General features: G+C 38.2%; 1 protein-coding gene across 3 annotated transcripts in view; it reads right to left on the reverse strand.

Moving 5' to 3' along the window:
- KEL (Kell metallo-endopeptidase) overlaps positions 1-17,034 on the reverse strand; it is a 350,942-nt gene that overhangs the window by 42,900 nt on the left and 291,008 nt on the right. The window contains exon 6 of one of the 3 annotated variants that reach the window (XM_063815702.1): positions 15,771-15,854. The exons of the other annotated variants lie outside the window; for them this stretch is intronic. The gene's annotated coding sequence lies outside the window, so the exon portion shown is untranslated. The remainder of the gene's footprint in view (positions 1-15,770; positions 15,855-17,034) is intronic. 3 annotated transcript variants of the gene reach the window in all.

Genomic DNA, 17,034 nt, shown 5'->3' on the forward strand with positions numbered 1-17,034 from the left:
TGCTGGTGGGTAACAAGTGCCTGCCTCCTTGCAGTTGTTCACCACAGTGACAGAGGCAATGCAGCTGGGGTGGGGGACAGTGGGGTGAGGCGCCCTGCTGGGCACTGTGTATAGTTGCACTGGAGGTAGTGTTGGGTCTGGTGTGGGGTGTTGGCTGGTGCAGGGTGCCTTCTCTATGCCCCACAAGCAGGAGTGATTGTTCAGGGTGGAGGAGGATGTGCTGTTCTCTGCACAGTGTTAGTTCAGGGCCAGGCACTGGCAGGGTTGGGGCTTCTGACTCTGTGCCCACCAAGGTTCCATCTGCAATGGCAGCCTGCAAAGGGAAGTGGAGCAGACTGCCCTCCCCTCCACTGATGGGGCAAAGAAAGCAAACCCCTTCCACTCATGTTGGCATGTGCCAGCAAAGTGATGTGGGGAGTTGCTATGTGCCTGGAGGAAGCTTCAGTATGGGAGGGAATGGTAGGCTGGTGTGTGGCCATGAAGCCACCCAGCTGGAGCTGTGCACTGATGAGGCACAGTCCACCAGCACAGAAGCTATTGTGGTGGGCCCCCAGGGCACCGGAGATTGCCCTGCAAGCAGGTGTGGCCTGGCTAGGGCCCTAGGAGAGGCCAGTAGACCAAGGGGTGTTCAGGTCGGACCGGCCTGGTCTGATGGGCAAGACCACCCTGAAAGATCAGGTCCGACAGTTCCCCTAGGGTTAAAGTCTCCTATGGGAGCAAGTCAGGCCTGGGGGATGGCCATCCCTGGAGGTGCGCCACTGCAGACACTCCCACATCAAACCCTCAGGCTCCACGTCAGCTGGCTTGCTGCCTGTACCGCTTCTCTAAGCAGTGCTCCCTGCCAACTCGAGTGTCCGTGGTGGTTGAGGAGTCTCCTCCTGCCAGGTTCCAGAGGCCTGTGGTGAAATCAGGTGGTCAGAGGCCCTGGCACTATATTTGCCAAAAGTTGATCCACACTATGTACTCTTTCTCCCATTTTTTACTTGGCAATTGAAGTCTGGTGCAGATGCATCTCATTAGCAAAGCTCTGGTAAAAGCCTGTGCCTGACTGCAAGGGAGTCTGGGAGAGCATGGTCTGATTTCTATCTTGGAGAAGAAGGATTTATAATATGGGAAATTCTCCAAACATAGAAAGACATTCAAAAGATACTTTTGAGTTACAAACACAACAAATGTCCACTACAGATAGAATACCATGTTTTGTAACTAAGAGACTATATTTGCTTTTTGAAGATCTAAAGACAATTTTCAAGTTCTGCTGGATAGAATAGGTAGGAGGGAGAAGGGAGTATGTTTCTTTGATAAATTATCCACTTTCTCCTTCAGTTCTTGGTGTTCTCTATTTCTTGATTCAATATTAATATATTGTATTTTTATAGAAGCACATACATTTCACTTATCTAATTTTATTAGCATATAACTGTTCCTAACCCTTCTTAGTTTTAATATTGTTCTCCATTGCTATATATCCTCTCTATTTCTAATTTTATTTTATTTTGTATTTCCTTTTTATTACAAAATATGTTTATTATAGCAAAATTGAAAATCATAAAAGCACACAGAAGAAAAAGATCATTTTTACTTTAGTAAAAATAGCTGTAATACACCTAGTAATAGCTGTAATAAACAGCCCATTATCCATTCCCCCCATACCCCATTGTAAAACAGACATGAGGTTTAGATGGGATTCACTCTACCATTATATTTGGGATGGATCATATTTGACCTAAGCAAACCAGAGTGATTTTATTCCCCTGCCCAATGTGATTAGTTCAGGTAGAGTCATAGTTAAACCATTCAGTGTCTGGCACTCCTTGTCATAGTTATTGGTTCAGGAGTGGGCACATGACCTATGTTGGTCTAGTTTTAAAGAAGCCCAAGACATATGTTCGTTAGGATAAGACCACCATCCAGGCCTGACTAGCACAAGGGAAAAAACATTTAGCTCCAGAGCTGCTTGAAACTTAACTGGAAATACATCTTATACTCAGGAGATGGAGTTAAAAAAAAAATTGTCTTAGTCCATACTGTGTTGTTGTAACAGAATATCTGAGACCGGGTACTTTATAAAGAAAAGAGGTTTATTTTGCTCATGGTTCTGCAGGCTGGAAAGTTCAAGGGGCATGGCACTGCTATCCATTCTGCTTTTGGTGAGGTCTTTATGCTGCCTCACAATATGGTGGAAAATCAAAAGGGAAGCAAATATGTGCAAAGAGGCAAAATCAAGGAGAGCCCTGGCTTTATAACAACCCATTCTCAGGGAACTAACCAATTCTCAAAAAAACTAGTCCATGCTCAGCAGAGCAAAAACTCACTCACTATCATGAGAACAGCACCAAGTTATTAAGGAGGGATCCATCCCCATGACCCACACACTTCTCATTAGGCTCCGCCTCCCAACACCACCACATTGGGGATCAGATTTTGGCATGAGTTTTGGTAGAGACAAACCCTATTGAAGCCGTAGGCTGAAACTATGTCTTCATCCCATTATTAGACTCTCTAGCATCGTAATCTCAGAGGTCTAGACCCAGGTTGTTGCTTTTACTTCTTAGTTGAACAAGATAAGATTTATACAGATTTATCATTTGACAAAGCAAAATGTATATTTTGGCTCTAAACCTACTCTAGATCTACTTGTGTGGCTGTCTTAGTAAGGGGTCTCTATGATAATTCTCTTTTGGGGACCTGGAGTCTCCCTAGGAAATCCTATTTTGAAATAAAATTTTCTTTACTTTGCTTTCCAGATTGTCCTCTAAATTTTCTAAAGCCTGTGGTCCATAAATATAGAACTGGCGGATGTAACTTGATTTTATTACAGCAGTCTGGGTTTTGGTGCCAATGCTATGTTGAAATGTAAGAGTGTTATTGGATTTGTACTATCTATATTTAAAAGACTGGTGGGTTACTTGAGCCTGGAATGCCTAACAACTTCTGAGAAGGGTCAGAACCACACTCTGTTCACTCAAAAAAGAGATGACCCAGAAGCTGGCTGGCTGTGAATGTCTAAAGCTACATGACATGCACCCTGTCCTGGCTTCTACTGTGGAACCTACAGAAACCCACTTAAAACTGTGTGCCTCCACTGACTAAACCTGAGGACAGCCAGTTGCCTTGAGGGCCTCCAGGCTGTCAGGAAGAGCCCCCCCTTACCCCCCTGCCACAATTTCTCTCTCAATATTTCCAAACACACTGTGCCTTGGGTAGTGAGAAGCCCTACAGTAATATTGTATACTTTATTTTATTTGAGATCCTCCTCTGTGAGCAGTGGTGGGGCAAAGCTAGCATGCTTCCTTCATACCTAGAGATTCACTCACTTAGGGAAATAATCCATTCTAGTTCCTCTATGTAAGTCAAAAGACAGTCTGTATAAAGTGACCACTGACTCCCATTCTCATATTTATAAATGGCAGGTCTTGTCTTCATTCCTGACAGGCTCTTCTCTTCTGACGTCTCAGTTGTCAGTTCTTCTCAATTGGGTGTGAAAACTCTAAGCTCTAGTATGTCTTAAAACCTCTGTGTATTTTGTACCTGTCTCTGACCATGGCATGGGATGGGGGAGTTCCACTGCCTCAGGCAATGCACTACCTTCTCTAGGTCTCCACTTCATCTTCTGGCCTAGGGAGTTTTGGGAGTTGCTGTTTCTGAAAAAAGACAGGTATTGGGAGTTGGGTAGGGCCAGGGTGAATGTGTGTTCTGACACCCAGAGGGAGAAAGAGGCAGACAACATACAAGTATACAAATGAATAGTATAATTTCAGGTCAAGATAACTGCTGTGAAGAAAAATAAAGCAGAAAAGGGGGACAGAGAGAAATGGTAGGGTGTAATGAGGTCATTTTTGATAAGGTGATCCAGCATTTGAGCAGAAGGAGTAAAGGAGTTGCCTATGTGAGGATCTGAGGGAACACGTTAAACTTTCCTTTACGTGTGGTGGGATGTCATTGGGCAGATTTTAAAGGCTTGTCCAGGCTCCTGGGGGAGGTGGTGTTAAATGGAATTACTGCAAGATCCAGGCAAGAAATGAAGATATGGATTAAAGTGATAGGAATGAAGGTGGCAAGAAGCAGCTGAAATCAACATATATATATACTTTCCTCAAAGGTAGCACCAGTAGGGCTAGTTGATTAATTCCCTGTGAGATGATAATGCTGAGGTTGATGCCTGAATAGTTGGATGAACGGTGGCGCCATTTTCTGAGGGAAAGACAATTGAGGGAGGAACCATATGTGAGTGGGTACATGTGGAGAGCTTACTTGGTTTTAGATGTTTAAATTAAGGGATGTTTATTAGGCTTTGAAGAAAAGATTTTGAGTAAAAATTTTAAAAAGTGATTAGAGCTTAAGGGAGAAATCAAGGCCAGGGATAACAACTAGGAAGTTTGAATTGAAATATATTATAATTACAGCCAAGGGACCATAGAAGATCACCCAGGGATGAAGTCAGAGCATGGGCCTCTCTAACATTGGACAGACAGAAGGAGAATCCAAGAAAAGAGATTTGTTTTTTTATTGTAGATTCAGGAAGTACAGGTTTGTTACATGGATATATTGTGTAATAGTGAGATTTGGGCTTCAAGTGTACTCATCACCCAAATAGTGATCATTGCACCCAACAGATAAGTTTTCAACTGTCACACCCTCCCCATCTTTGAAGTCCTCAGTGTCTATTATTTTCATCTTTATGTCCAAAGTATACTCATTGTTTACCTCCCACTTATAAGTGAGAACACATGGTATTTGATTTTCTATTTCTGAGTTATTTCACTTAGGATAATAGCCTCCAGTTCCATATATGTTGCTACAAAAGACACAGTTTCATTATTTTTAATGGCTGCATAGTATTCCATCATATATTTATATATAATGTGTATATCACATTTTCTTTATCCAACATCTGTAGATGGACACTTGGGTTGATTCCATATCATTGCTATTGTGAATAATGCTGCAATAAACACACAAGTTCAGGTGTCTTTTTGATGTAATAATTTCTTTACCACTAAGGAGATACCCAGTACTGGGATTGCTGGGTCAAATAGTAGTTCTATTTTTAGTTCTTTGAAACATTTCCATATTGTTTTCCATGGAGGCTGTACTAGTTTACATTCCCAACAACAGTATATAAGTGTTCCCTTTTCTCTGCACTTTTGCCAACATCTGTTGTCTTTTGACTTTTTATTAATAGCCATTCTGACTGGTGTAAGATGGTGTCTCATTGTGGTTCTAAGAGGCATTTCTCTGATGATTAGTGGTGTTAAGCCTTTTTTCCTATGTTGGTTGGCTGCTTGTATGTGTTCTTGAGAAACGTCTGTTCATATCCTTTGCCCTCTTTTTAACGGTTTTTTTTTTTCTAATTGAGTTACTTGAGTTTTTTGTAGATTCTGTTTACTCTGTTGATTATTTCTTTTGCTGTGCAGAAGCCTTTTAGTTTAGTTGAAGCTAATTTGTCTATTTTTGATTTTGTTGCATTTGCTTTTGGGGTCTTTATCATAAATTCTTTGCCTAGGCCAACGTCTAGAAGAATTTTTCCTAGATTTCCTTCTAGGATTTTTATAGCTTCAAGTCTTACATTTAAGTCTTTAATCCACCTTGAATTAACTTTGGTATGTGGTGACAGATAGGGGTCCAGTTTCATTCTTCTGCACATGGCGCTCCAATTTTCACAGCACCATTTATCTAATAGGGTGCCCAGGAAAGGAGATTAAGTTAGGGAATGTTAGGATTTTTTTCTCTCCCTCTAGGTGTGTATATTGATTTTTTATTTTTATTTATTTATTTTTTTTGAGATGGTGTCTCCCTCTGTCACCCAGACTGGAGTGCAGTGGGGCGATCTCTGCTCACTGCAACCTCTGCCTCCCAGGTTCAAGTGATTCTCCTGCCTCAGCCTCTCGAGTGACTGGGATTACAGGATGCACCACCACACCCAGCTAATTTTTGTATTTTTAGTATAGACGGGCTTCACCATGTTGGCCGGGTTGGTCTCAAACCTGGACCTCAAGTGATCCACCCACCTCGGCCTCCCAAAGCACTGGGATTTCAGACGTGAGCCACCACGCCCAGCCTGATGTTTTAAAATTGGATATGTCACATTGGGGTACCCATACAGATATATGTATGCACTAGAATTATTCTGTTTTAAAAATTATATTTTTATCACAAGTTTATCCATTTTCTTCCTCTCATCAAATAACTAGCTTTTAATTTTGTATATAATTATGCCAGTTATTTTCCAGGTTATTAATTCATGCTTTCATATTCCTTCCCTATTTTGCTTTAAATTAATACTTTATTCTGTTCTAGAATTCTACAGTATAATCATTTTTTCATGAATATCTCTTTTTTATTTCTTCTTATTAAAGACCTTTAAGTGAGTACATTTTCTTCTAAACACTGTTTTGGCCTACGTCCCAATACATTTTAATATGCAGAGCTGTGTATTATTACTTTAAAATAGATTTTTATTGCATTCTTAATTTGTTTCCTAAGCCAATTTTTACTTATAAAAAAGTATTTTTAATACTAAAAAAATAAACAATTTGTTAAGATTCTCATTATTTACTTCTTTTTAAAATATGGTTAAAGCATGTAATGGGCAGAATTTCTGCCATTAAGAAGTTGGTGGTTAATATTTGTAAATATATCCTTATGGCTTATTTAAGATTTTTTTGGTAACAGCTATACACCGATATAGTTTTAATTTTCTCGTCTAAGTTTACGATTTATTGAAGTTGCCTGAGTAACTGGATTGACCAAGTATTCAATAGTTTCATTAATTAGTTTTATCATCTTGATATTTTCAGTCCCTACCTTTCCCACCCGTAAGAATCACCATTCTTTTTTGAGGTAATCCTGACCAAGAAGAATTGCATCCAAGGTATTAGTACTGCCCATGCAAGGAGTCTGTGATGAGTCCTCTTTTTCCTAAGAGGTTATTTGTGATGACTGGGTAAGCCTCCAGAGTTACTGTTTTCTTACCATGACCTATATATCGACTGATGCAATAGAAATTCTGCCCTCATTTCTGGTTGTAAAAACTCTAGGACTGGATATCAGCTCCACTTTGACCATTGTTGTTCCCTGGGGAGCTTGATTTTGCTCCCTAAACCCTCAGTAGCTGGGTGAAGAGAGGAGTCAACCACAATTATGCATTCCCAGTTACTTCCTGGTGCTGATGCATCCTGCATTGGAGACCTACTACTACTTGGGATCTTCTCAAAACATTGACTTCTGCCAAAAGAAATCATTGCCACTAGTATCTACCCCTCCTAGAAAGTCATTATATTGCTAAGACCAATTCTGACTTCCTTTTTCTGCCACACGTGAAATATTGAGTTCTAGTATGACTGCTGCTTGGACTTGCTAACTTCAATGATGTGCAACTCAGATCTTTCCCCACAAATGCATTATTTTGTGATTCTTTTTGTGTTATTCCATGTTCTCAGAGAAGCAGATGTCAAAACCAGATTAACCATGCAGGTGCTTATTAGGGGGAAATGTCTGTGAAGGAATATGGAGAAGGAACCAGAGAACATTGGGAAGAGTCATCAAGCCACAAAGCAAGTCTGACCTGGACTGAAGGATGCAGAGAGACAAGGTTAGTGGAAACTTTCTAGACATCCACATTGTCTAAGAAGGTTGGGAAAACCAATGGGGAGTCCTCAAGTGAAAGTTGCAGTCAGAGATAATCCTTGTCTCCAGGAATAGGTTGTGCCTTAAATCCCATGAGAGCAGTATGTAGGTGGCATAGCCTCCCATAGGGATGGATTCCAAAGCTGGCAGCTGGAACTCTCCTCAATTAGCTCCATATACTTGGAGGTTTGCAAAGAGAATTTTGATGGCTGAAACATTCTCCTCCATGTTAAACAATCGTGCATTAATGTTTTAATGATACATTGTTTAATTGAATGTAAAGTTGTTAAGTGTTCTTTTCTATTGTGCCTTTTCATTACATTATATAGTTATCACTATGCTTAATAATTTATGTGTTGATTTCTACTTTTTTTTTTTTGAGACAGAATCTCACTCTGTCACCCAGGCTGGAGTGCAGTGGCGCTATCTTGGCTCGCTGCAACCTCCGCCTCCCGGGTTCAAACAATTCTTTAGTAGAGATGGGGTTTCACCATGTTGGCCAGGCTGGTCTCGAACTCCTGGTCTTAACTGATCTGCCCACCTTGGCCTCCCACAGGGCTGGGATTACAGGCCTAAGCCACTATGCCACGCTATGATTTCTACCATTTTGAATATTATTTATACTTTCCCTGTAATTTAGAAATGTCATAGCTCATCTCCAATTTTTAAAATTGTATAAATTGACTTTGTTTTTCAATTTAGAATGATAGTTTTCTGAGAGATGGGTTTTATTTTTGTTTTTGTTTTCCAAAATAGTAATTATGGTTGAAATCCACTCAACGAAATTGTTTTGTCCCCTTCCTATACTTCTTATCCTGTTCTGCTTTAACAATTATGCCTTTTTATACATAGACAATATTTACATGTTCTTCTAAAATGAGTTGAAGATAGCTTTATTTAATTCAATTCCACAAAGTTAACTAATACAAAGATTTTTTACTTCCAGTTCCAAAATGGCAATATAGAAGCAAGATGGTTTCACTTTCCCCCGCAAAAAACTGAAAACAGTTATACAGTGCCAAGATTTTCACCAGCAACAACCCAGAAGTCAAATACGAGAATGAAATAGTTTCCAAGGCCACAGAGAAGTGAAAAAAACTAAGCAGATGGTAAGAGAATCGGACTTACACATCTGCAAAACTCCTCCCCCACCATTCTGCCCAGCACCAAGTACATGGAAAATCGTCTCCCAACACAATCTACACTTGAAAAAAGTATGATTGAGGGAGTTAACCAGCTTCCCCATCATCTTGGGTGCTCTGGCAGGAGACCTTTTCTTGCCTTAACCCAGAGAAAGCATAAAGACTGCCTAAAGGGAGAAATATCCCTAGGGAGAGGCAGAGACAAAGTGTGTAGGCATGACTAACATCCACAGCTGCGGAAATTGATCTATTAGCTAAAGAAGACGCCAAATCAGAGTGGTTGTTCAGCAGCACCATGCTTTAGAAGGTACATTCCACAGGTCCCCTGGGCACAAAGCCCTAGCCAGCCTTGATACCACCTAGATAATCCCTTTGGGATCTCCCCCCATTCAGGATAGGCAGTGCTCTGATCATTTACTACAGCTGAGGTGAACCTGGCACCATCTTGAGCTGAAAAAAGGGCAGCAACCTAGCAGTAAAGATTCACTAAGCACATATGTCCAATAAAAACCAAAACAAGCTGGACAGAGAAGATTGAAATGAACAATCCTTTAATGCAAACATATAGACATATACCCACAAGAAACAACTGCAAACAGAGAACCATGACCTCCCTAAAAGAACAAAACAAAAATCCAGTGACTGACCCTAATGAGATGGCAATACGTGAGCTCTCTGACCAAGAATTCAAAGTTGCAGTTTTGGGTAGTGAAATAACCTGCATTTTACTCATGTGGCAAACCTGCACATGTACCCCCTGAACCTAAAATAAAAGTTGGAAGGAAAATAAATAAATAATAAAACTTAAATCTCACTTTAAAAGGTTGTTTTGATCAAAATAATTTTCAATTGTTTTACATAAAGACTAAAATAATCACACGTAATGATGAGCTAGTGACATTATTCAGTACAAAGATGTTGTTATTAATGAGAAGGAATGTTATAATAGCACGTATCGGAGCTGGCATAGCTATTCGTTGCAAAGGTAAAGGAACATGTGGAAGTATTCTTGGAACCAACCCCAATGCCCATCAATGATAGACTGGATAAAGAAAATGTGGCACATATACACCATGGAATACTATGCAGCCATAAAAAAGAATGAGTTCATGTCCTTTGTAGGGACATGGATGAAGCTGGAAGCCATCATTCTTGGCAAACTAACACAGGAACAGAAAAGGAAACATCGCATGTTCTCACTCATAAGTGGGAGTTGAATAATGAGAACACATGGACACAGGGAGCGGAACATCATACACTGGAGCCTGTCAGAGGGTGGCGGGCAAGGGGAGGGAGAGCATTAGGAAAAATACCTAACGCATGTGTGGCTTAAAAACTAGATGATGGTTTGATAGGTGCAGCAAACCACCATGGCATATATTGTATACCTATGTAACAAACCTGCACGTTCTGGACATGTATCCCAGAACTTGAAGTAAAATTTAAAAAAAGAAGTACTCTAGGAGGTCAACTAAGAGAATGTAAATAAAAATTTAAAATTAGACAGCAACCTAGCAGTAAAGATTCAGTAAGCAAATGTATCCATTAAAAACCAAAATAAGCCGGACAGAGAAGATTGGAATAAATAATCCTCCCATGCAAAGATGTGGACATATTTCCACAAGAAACAACTGCAAACAGAGAATCATGACCTCCCCGAAAGGACAAAGCAAAAATCCAGTGACTAACCCTAAGGAGATCAGTTTAACAGAATCAAGAACAAAAAATATATAATTATTTCAATAGATGCTGAAAAAGTATTTCATAAAATTCAACATCCCTTCGTGATAAAATTTCTCATAAAAATACATATAGAAGGAACATATTTCAAAGCAATAAAGGCCATATATGACAAACTCACAGCTAACATCATACTGAACAGAGAAAAAATTGAAGGCCTCTCCTCTAAGGACTGGAACAAGATAAGGATGCATACTCTCACCACTGTTATTCAATAGAATACTGGAAGTCATGGCCAGAGCAATTAGGCAAGATAAAGAAATAAAGGGCATCCAAATTGGAAAGAAAGAAGTCATATTAACCTTATTTGCAAATGACATGTTCTTATACCTAGAAAAACCTGAAGACTGTATCCCTCAAAAATAACTGTTAGAACTGATAAATGGGTTCAATAAAGTTGCAGGACACAAAAATCAACATACAAAATTTAGTGGCATTTATATGCACCAGCGTCAAATAATCTGAAAAAAATAATCAAGAAGACGATCCCACTTACAATAGCTACAAAAAATATAAAATACGTAAGAATCAATCTAACTAAAGACATGAAAGATCTATACAAGGAAAACTGCAAAACTCTGATGGAAGAAAGTGAAGAGGACATGGAAAATGGAAAGATATTTCATGCTCATGAATTGGAAAAATTAATAATGTTAAAATGACAATACACCAAAAGCATCTTACAGATTCAATGCAATCTCTATCAAAATGTCAGTGACATTCTTCACAAAAACAGAAAAAAAAATCCTAAATGTATACGTAACCACAAAATATCCCAAATAGCCAGCTCAATCCTGAGCAAAAAGAACAAAGCTGGGGGCATTACACCACCTGACTTCAATATTTACTATGAAGCTATAGTAACTGAAACAGCATGGTACTGGCATCAAAGCAGACATATAGACAATGGAACATACTAGAGAACTGAGATATAAACCCATGCATTTATAGCCAACTCATCTTTGACAAAGACACCAAGAACATACACTGGGGAAAGGATAATCTCTTCAATACATGGTGCTGAGATATGCAGAAGAATGAAATTAGACCGTTATCCCTCATCACATATACAAATCAAATCAAAATTGATTAAAGACTTAAATCTAAGACCTGAAACTATGAAACTGCTGGAAGAAAACTTTGAGGAAATGTTCTAGCACATTGATCTGGTGAAAGATTTCTTTGTCTAAGATCTCAAAATCACAGACAACCAAAGCAAAAATATGATGAGATTACAGCAAGCTAAAAACCTTCTGCACAGCAAAGGAAACAGTCAACAAAACGAGAAGACAACTCGCAGAATGGGATAAAATATTTGCAAAGCATCTACCTGACAAGTGATTAATAACAGCCAGAATACATAAGGTGCTCGAAGAACTCAATAGCAAAGTAAACAAACAAAAATAATTCAGTTTTAAAATGGGCAAAAGATCTGAACAGACATTTCTCAAAAGAAGACATACAAATGATCAACAGGTATTTGAAAACAATGTTCAACATCACTAATCATCTGAGAAATGCAAATCAAAACCAAAATGAGATATCATCTCATCCCAGCTAAAATGACTTGTATCAAAAAGACAGGCAATAATAGATGCTGGTGAGGATGTCTAGACAGGCGAGCCCTCATACACTGCTGGTGGGAATGTAAATTATTGCAGCCCCTAAAAAGAATAGCATGGAGTTTCCTCACAAAACTAAAGATAGAACTGCCATGTCATCCAGCAATTTTACTACTAGGTACACATCCAAAACAAAGGAAAGCAATATATTAAACAGAGTGCAGAGTCTCTGCACTCTCATGTTTAATGCAGCACTATTCAAAATAGCCAAAATATGGAATCAACCTAAGTGCCCATCAACAGATGAATGGATTAAAAAATGTGTTATATGTACACAATGAAATATTATTCAGCCATAAAAAAGAGTAAAATCCTGTCGTTTGCAGCAACATGGGTGGAACTAGATACCATTATGTTCAGTGAAATGAGCCATGCACAGAGAGATACATATTGCATGATCTCACTTATATAAGCTAAAAAAGTAAATCTCATGAAGACAGAGAATAAAATGGTGGTTACCCGGATGCCAGGAAGGGTAAGAAGGAGGGAGGGATAAAGGGGAAAATAATAATATAAATGTATTTATTATTATGGTACGTTTAAAATGGTAAAGATTGTAAATTTTATACATATATTGTACCTCAATTTTTTTAAAGTGTAAACAAAATTTCTGTTTCTAAACTGGAAAAAAAATGTTGGATTTCTTTCTTTAATGTGAAGTTTTGTACTAGTGGGTTTACATCTAAATGTTTGTCTCCATTCTCTTTTTTGATCTCATCTAGGGTTTTAAATCCAGCATTATACTAGTCATGACATCAATCCATTAGCTGTCAGGGTTCTCAATGATAGCTTTCAACATGATTTTCCCACTCAGTAAGTTTCTTAGAAAAATAACTTTAAATGTTATTCAGAGATAATAAATGTGGTCAGCAAATCTCTCTCTGGCCTTTGAATCTGTGAGTAATTTTTCTACTTTTTGTTTTGTTTCCAAATAAATGATCACCTAACCAGAAAAAATGGTCTTTGGGGGAGTAGGTTTTCTTCAATAACTTACAAATATTGTCCTCTTCAAGGATTTTATGATATAGGCTCTAAAAGTTGTAGTCATCCTAGGCTAGGCACGGTGGCTCACGCCTGTAATCCCAACACTTTGGGAGGCCGAGGTGGGTGGATCATTTGAGGTCAGGAGTTTGAAACCAGCCTGGCTAATATGGTGAAATCCCGTCTCTACTAAAAAAAAATACAAACATTAGCTGGGCGTGGTGGCAGGCAATGGTAGTCCCAGCTACTCAGGAGAATGAGGCGGGAGACTCGCTTGAACCCGGTAGGCAGAGGTTGCAACGAGCCGAGATCGCGCCACTGCACTCCAGCCTGGGCAACAAGAGCAAAACTCTGTCTCAAAAAGAAAAAAAAAAAAAAAGAATAAAGGTTTTAGTCTGCAATATTTTGAATACTATCAGTTTATTTTTAGATTCACATATTATCATTACATTGCATTGAAATGAAAGGTGGAAGCAAGTAACTGTGTTGGCTTGTTTACCAGTTTTTTTTTTTCTATTATTGGTCAGTATGTTTCTGGATGTGAACGTCTGATACCCAACCCGAACTAATTTAGTCAAGAAGAGAATTTTTTTCCTATGTAACCACAAGAAAGGAAGAGGAGAAGTGGTATAGCTGGACTATTTTGCCCTCAACTCCTTATCATAACTTCTTTCTAACACTGGCTCCATTATCTCTTCTGCAACCTGGCTTCCTCCACGTGGGTGCTCTAGGAATGCACCTTTGAGTCCCAATATCAACAAAGGAATGACACTCCTTCTCCTCCAAGTCCAGTTTGGCATATGCTGAGGGAGAGCTGTGATTGGTCTTGCTCGAGTCAGGTAGACACCAACACCACCTCTTATCACTGGGGTGAAGTGGTGTCTAAATGGTTGGCCCAGTTTGAGTTATGTGTGCACCTTCAGGCCTATCATCACTTGTGGTCAGGTGCATAGACTGGGAAGGAAAATCACATATTCTTAAGCCAAATGTTTGCAAAGGTGAAAGGAGCATTTCCCAAGGGAAAAAGTTGCTCCCTCAGAGAAAGGAGGAAGGCATTCTAGGCAGATAAAACAATTCCTATTCATTATAATAACTTTTAATCATTTGACACCACCTATTCAGAAATTCTCTTTATATCCAAGACAGATTATTATACACCATTCTCAAGTTTTGTCATTTTTAATGCTTTATTTTAATCCAATTATAGTTTGGGTTTGATTTCCTAGTCTATCCCATCAATTAACTTTTCAAGGTTAACAACAATAATCTTCTTTATAGACACTTTAAAAATAACTTTACAAAATCAAGAACTACAGCTATGCATAAAGTAATGTGAACATTTCTGGCCCGTTGTCCATTCACCCCATATCTTCAGCCAAGTGATATAACAGGTCAATGGGTATCTTTCTAACCCTTTTCCTAATCATATCCTAAGACACACACACACACACACACAGAAATGTTTTTAAACAAAATATATGATACCTTGTATGGTATTCTATAGCTTTCTTTTTATTTATTTTAAAGTAGTCAATTTTATGTATCAATATATATAGTATTCCCCACTTCTATTTAATGGTTACATAGTAAGTATTCCATTTAATAAATACAACAGAACTTATTTAATCAGTTCCCTTTCCTTAGACACTTAAGCTGCTTCCAGTTGCATTCTTTTATTTTATTTATTTTTGTTTTTTTGAGACAAAGTCTTACTTAGTTGTTCAGGCTGGAGTGCAGTGGTGTGATCACACTTCACTGAAACCTTGACCTCCCAGGGTCGATCCTCCCACCTCAGCCTCCTGAGTAGCTGGGACTACAGGTGCCCGCCACCAAGCCCAGCCAATTTTTAAAATTATTTGTAGAGATGAGGTCTTCCTATGTTGTCCAGGCTGGCTTTAAACTCCTGAGCATAAGCATTCCTTCCGCCTCGGCCTCCCAAAGTGCTGGAATTATAGGCGTGAGCCACTGCACCCAGCCAAGTCGAATTATTTTAAAGCAAAAGATATATATGTTTCCAACAAGGGATATATGTGTTTCCAACAAGGGTGTATGTGTCCTTTTGTACATATCTCCGCACCCTCGCACCCTCGTGTAAGTACATTTAGAAAAACAATTCCTGGAAATGGATAGCTGGGTCAAAGAGTATGCCAGCAATAGTCCTAATCACTCTGTTAAATGGTTAATCATTATGTTACCACCTCTTTTATTCTAACCTGTCCTAGATTAATGACTGCTACAATTCCTCTCATTTATTTGCTAAAACCTATTACCCATTCTTTAAATTTTGACTGTGATTGTTGGAGTCATTCCATTGTAGAAAAGTTAGAAGTTTCTCCTGAGCTCTTATATATTATAAAGTTGTTTTCTTGTACAAGAATAATTTTCCTGACTCCCTTTTTGCATATCTACTGCCAATTTTTGATACTGATGTTTTCATTTGTGTTCAATAGAAAAAGAAATCTCTGACCAATTACTCTGGCATTTGGTGATATCTTCAGTTAAGCATTTAAAAATATACTCCAAAACACCACCAACCTGAAATGTGTTATTCCATTTTCCAGAGCCTCTAAGTTTTAGACTTAATCATCAAAAGTTTTTATATTTTATTTAAATGTTAGGCATGAAAATCAGTCTTAATAGATTCTATTGTGCATACCTGAATGTCTTCTTGGTTTCTCAAGACGATCATTAGGATGCCACTGTCATATACACATGGTCTCAGAGAAGGTTTGCTCCTGCACTAAATGAACAAAAATGTCTTAAGTCCTTTGGTCAGTTTTGTACAGTTGGTTTTTAATTTCTCTCAACATGTCTCTTGATTGAGAGCTAACACACTGCTTGTTGTTTTCAGTAGACCTGTCTTTTCTTATCTCCTTTCTATGAGTAAATCATTTTATCAAGCTTATTTCCAATAAATAAATAAACAGATAAAAGGGACTCTAACAGACTTCCTGTGAGTAAAGTGGCTAAGCTTTATGTGGTTCATGGACTTTGTAACATTTATTTTGTCTGCTTGCTGGTTTATTTTGCTATTTTCTGATTCCTAGCTATGTTCTAGAAAGACTACATAGTTGAGTTTTGGATTAATAAGATATATATGTTAATTATAACACCTAGAGAATCAGGATCATACAGTACCCCAAATACAGATGTTTTTAAAAGTGCCAGAATATCAAAAGAAGATATAACTATATTCAAATATTAAAGCATCAAAGCATAATATACTTCCATGGTTCAAAATTTTAAAGGATACTTTGAAACACTTTTCTATCTGATCCTCCTCCCTCAAGGCAACCAATGTTATCACTTTCTTCTGTGTCTTTACAGAGGTAATTTTAAGCATATACGTCTGCATAAGTAAATGCATATAAGCACATTTTCTTTTTGTACAAATGGTAGTATATCGAACATATGTCCTATGCAGTACAGATCATTGTATATTTATACATAAGACATTCTTGGTTCTTGTTTCCTTTTTTAATAACTCCAGATTATTCCACCAAATGGAATACATTCATTATTTCCCTGTACACAATATCTAAATGACAATTTCTAGAAGAGGAATTGCTAGGCCAAAGCGTAAAAGCATTTGTCGCTTTAATATATATTACATAATTGCCCTTCATGCAGGCTATTACATTTTACACTACCTATTTTCATGCAGTGTACTATAAAACTTTTTGACATTTGCCAGTTTAATAAGTGAAAATAGTATCTTAATATGGCTTTAATTTTTATTGTTCTCCTTATGAATGAAGATGAAAATATTCTCACATGTGCTTATCTTTTGCCCATTTTTCTGCTGAGTAGTTTTATTTTTTTCTTATAGGAGCTTTTTACACATGATGCAAACTAACCTTTTGTGATATGAGTTGAAATTGTTTTCTGGTGTTTTCGTGTGTCTGTTTACCTTGGGGTAG

The sequence above is a fragment of the Pan troglodytes genome, chromosome 6 (genome assembly GCF_028858775.2).
Source record: "Pan troglodytes isolate AG18354 chromosome 6, NHGRI_mPanTro3-v2.0_pri, whole genome shotgun sequence".
Taxonomy (NCBI): domain Eukaryota; kingdom Metazoa; phylum Chordata; class Mammalia; order Primates; family Hominidae; genus Pan; species Pan troglodytes.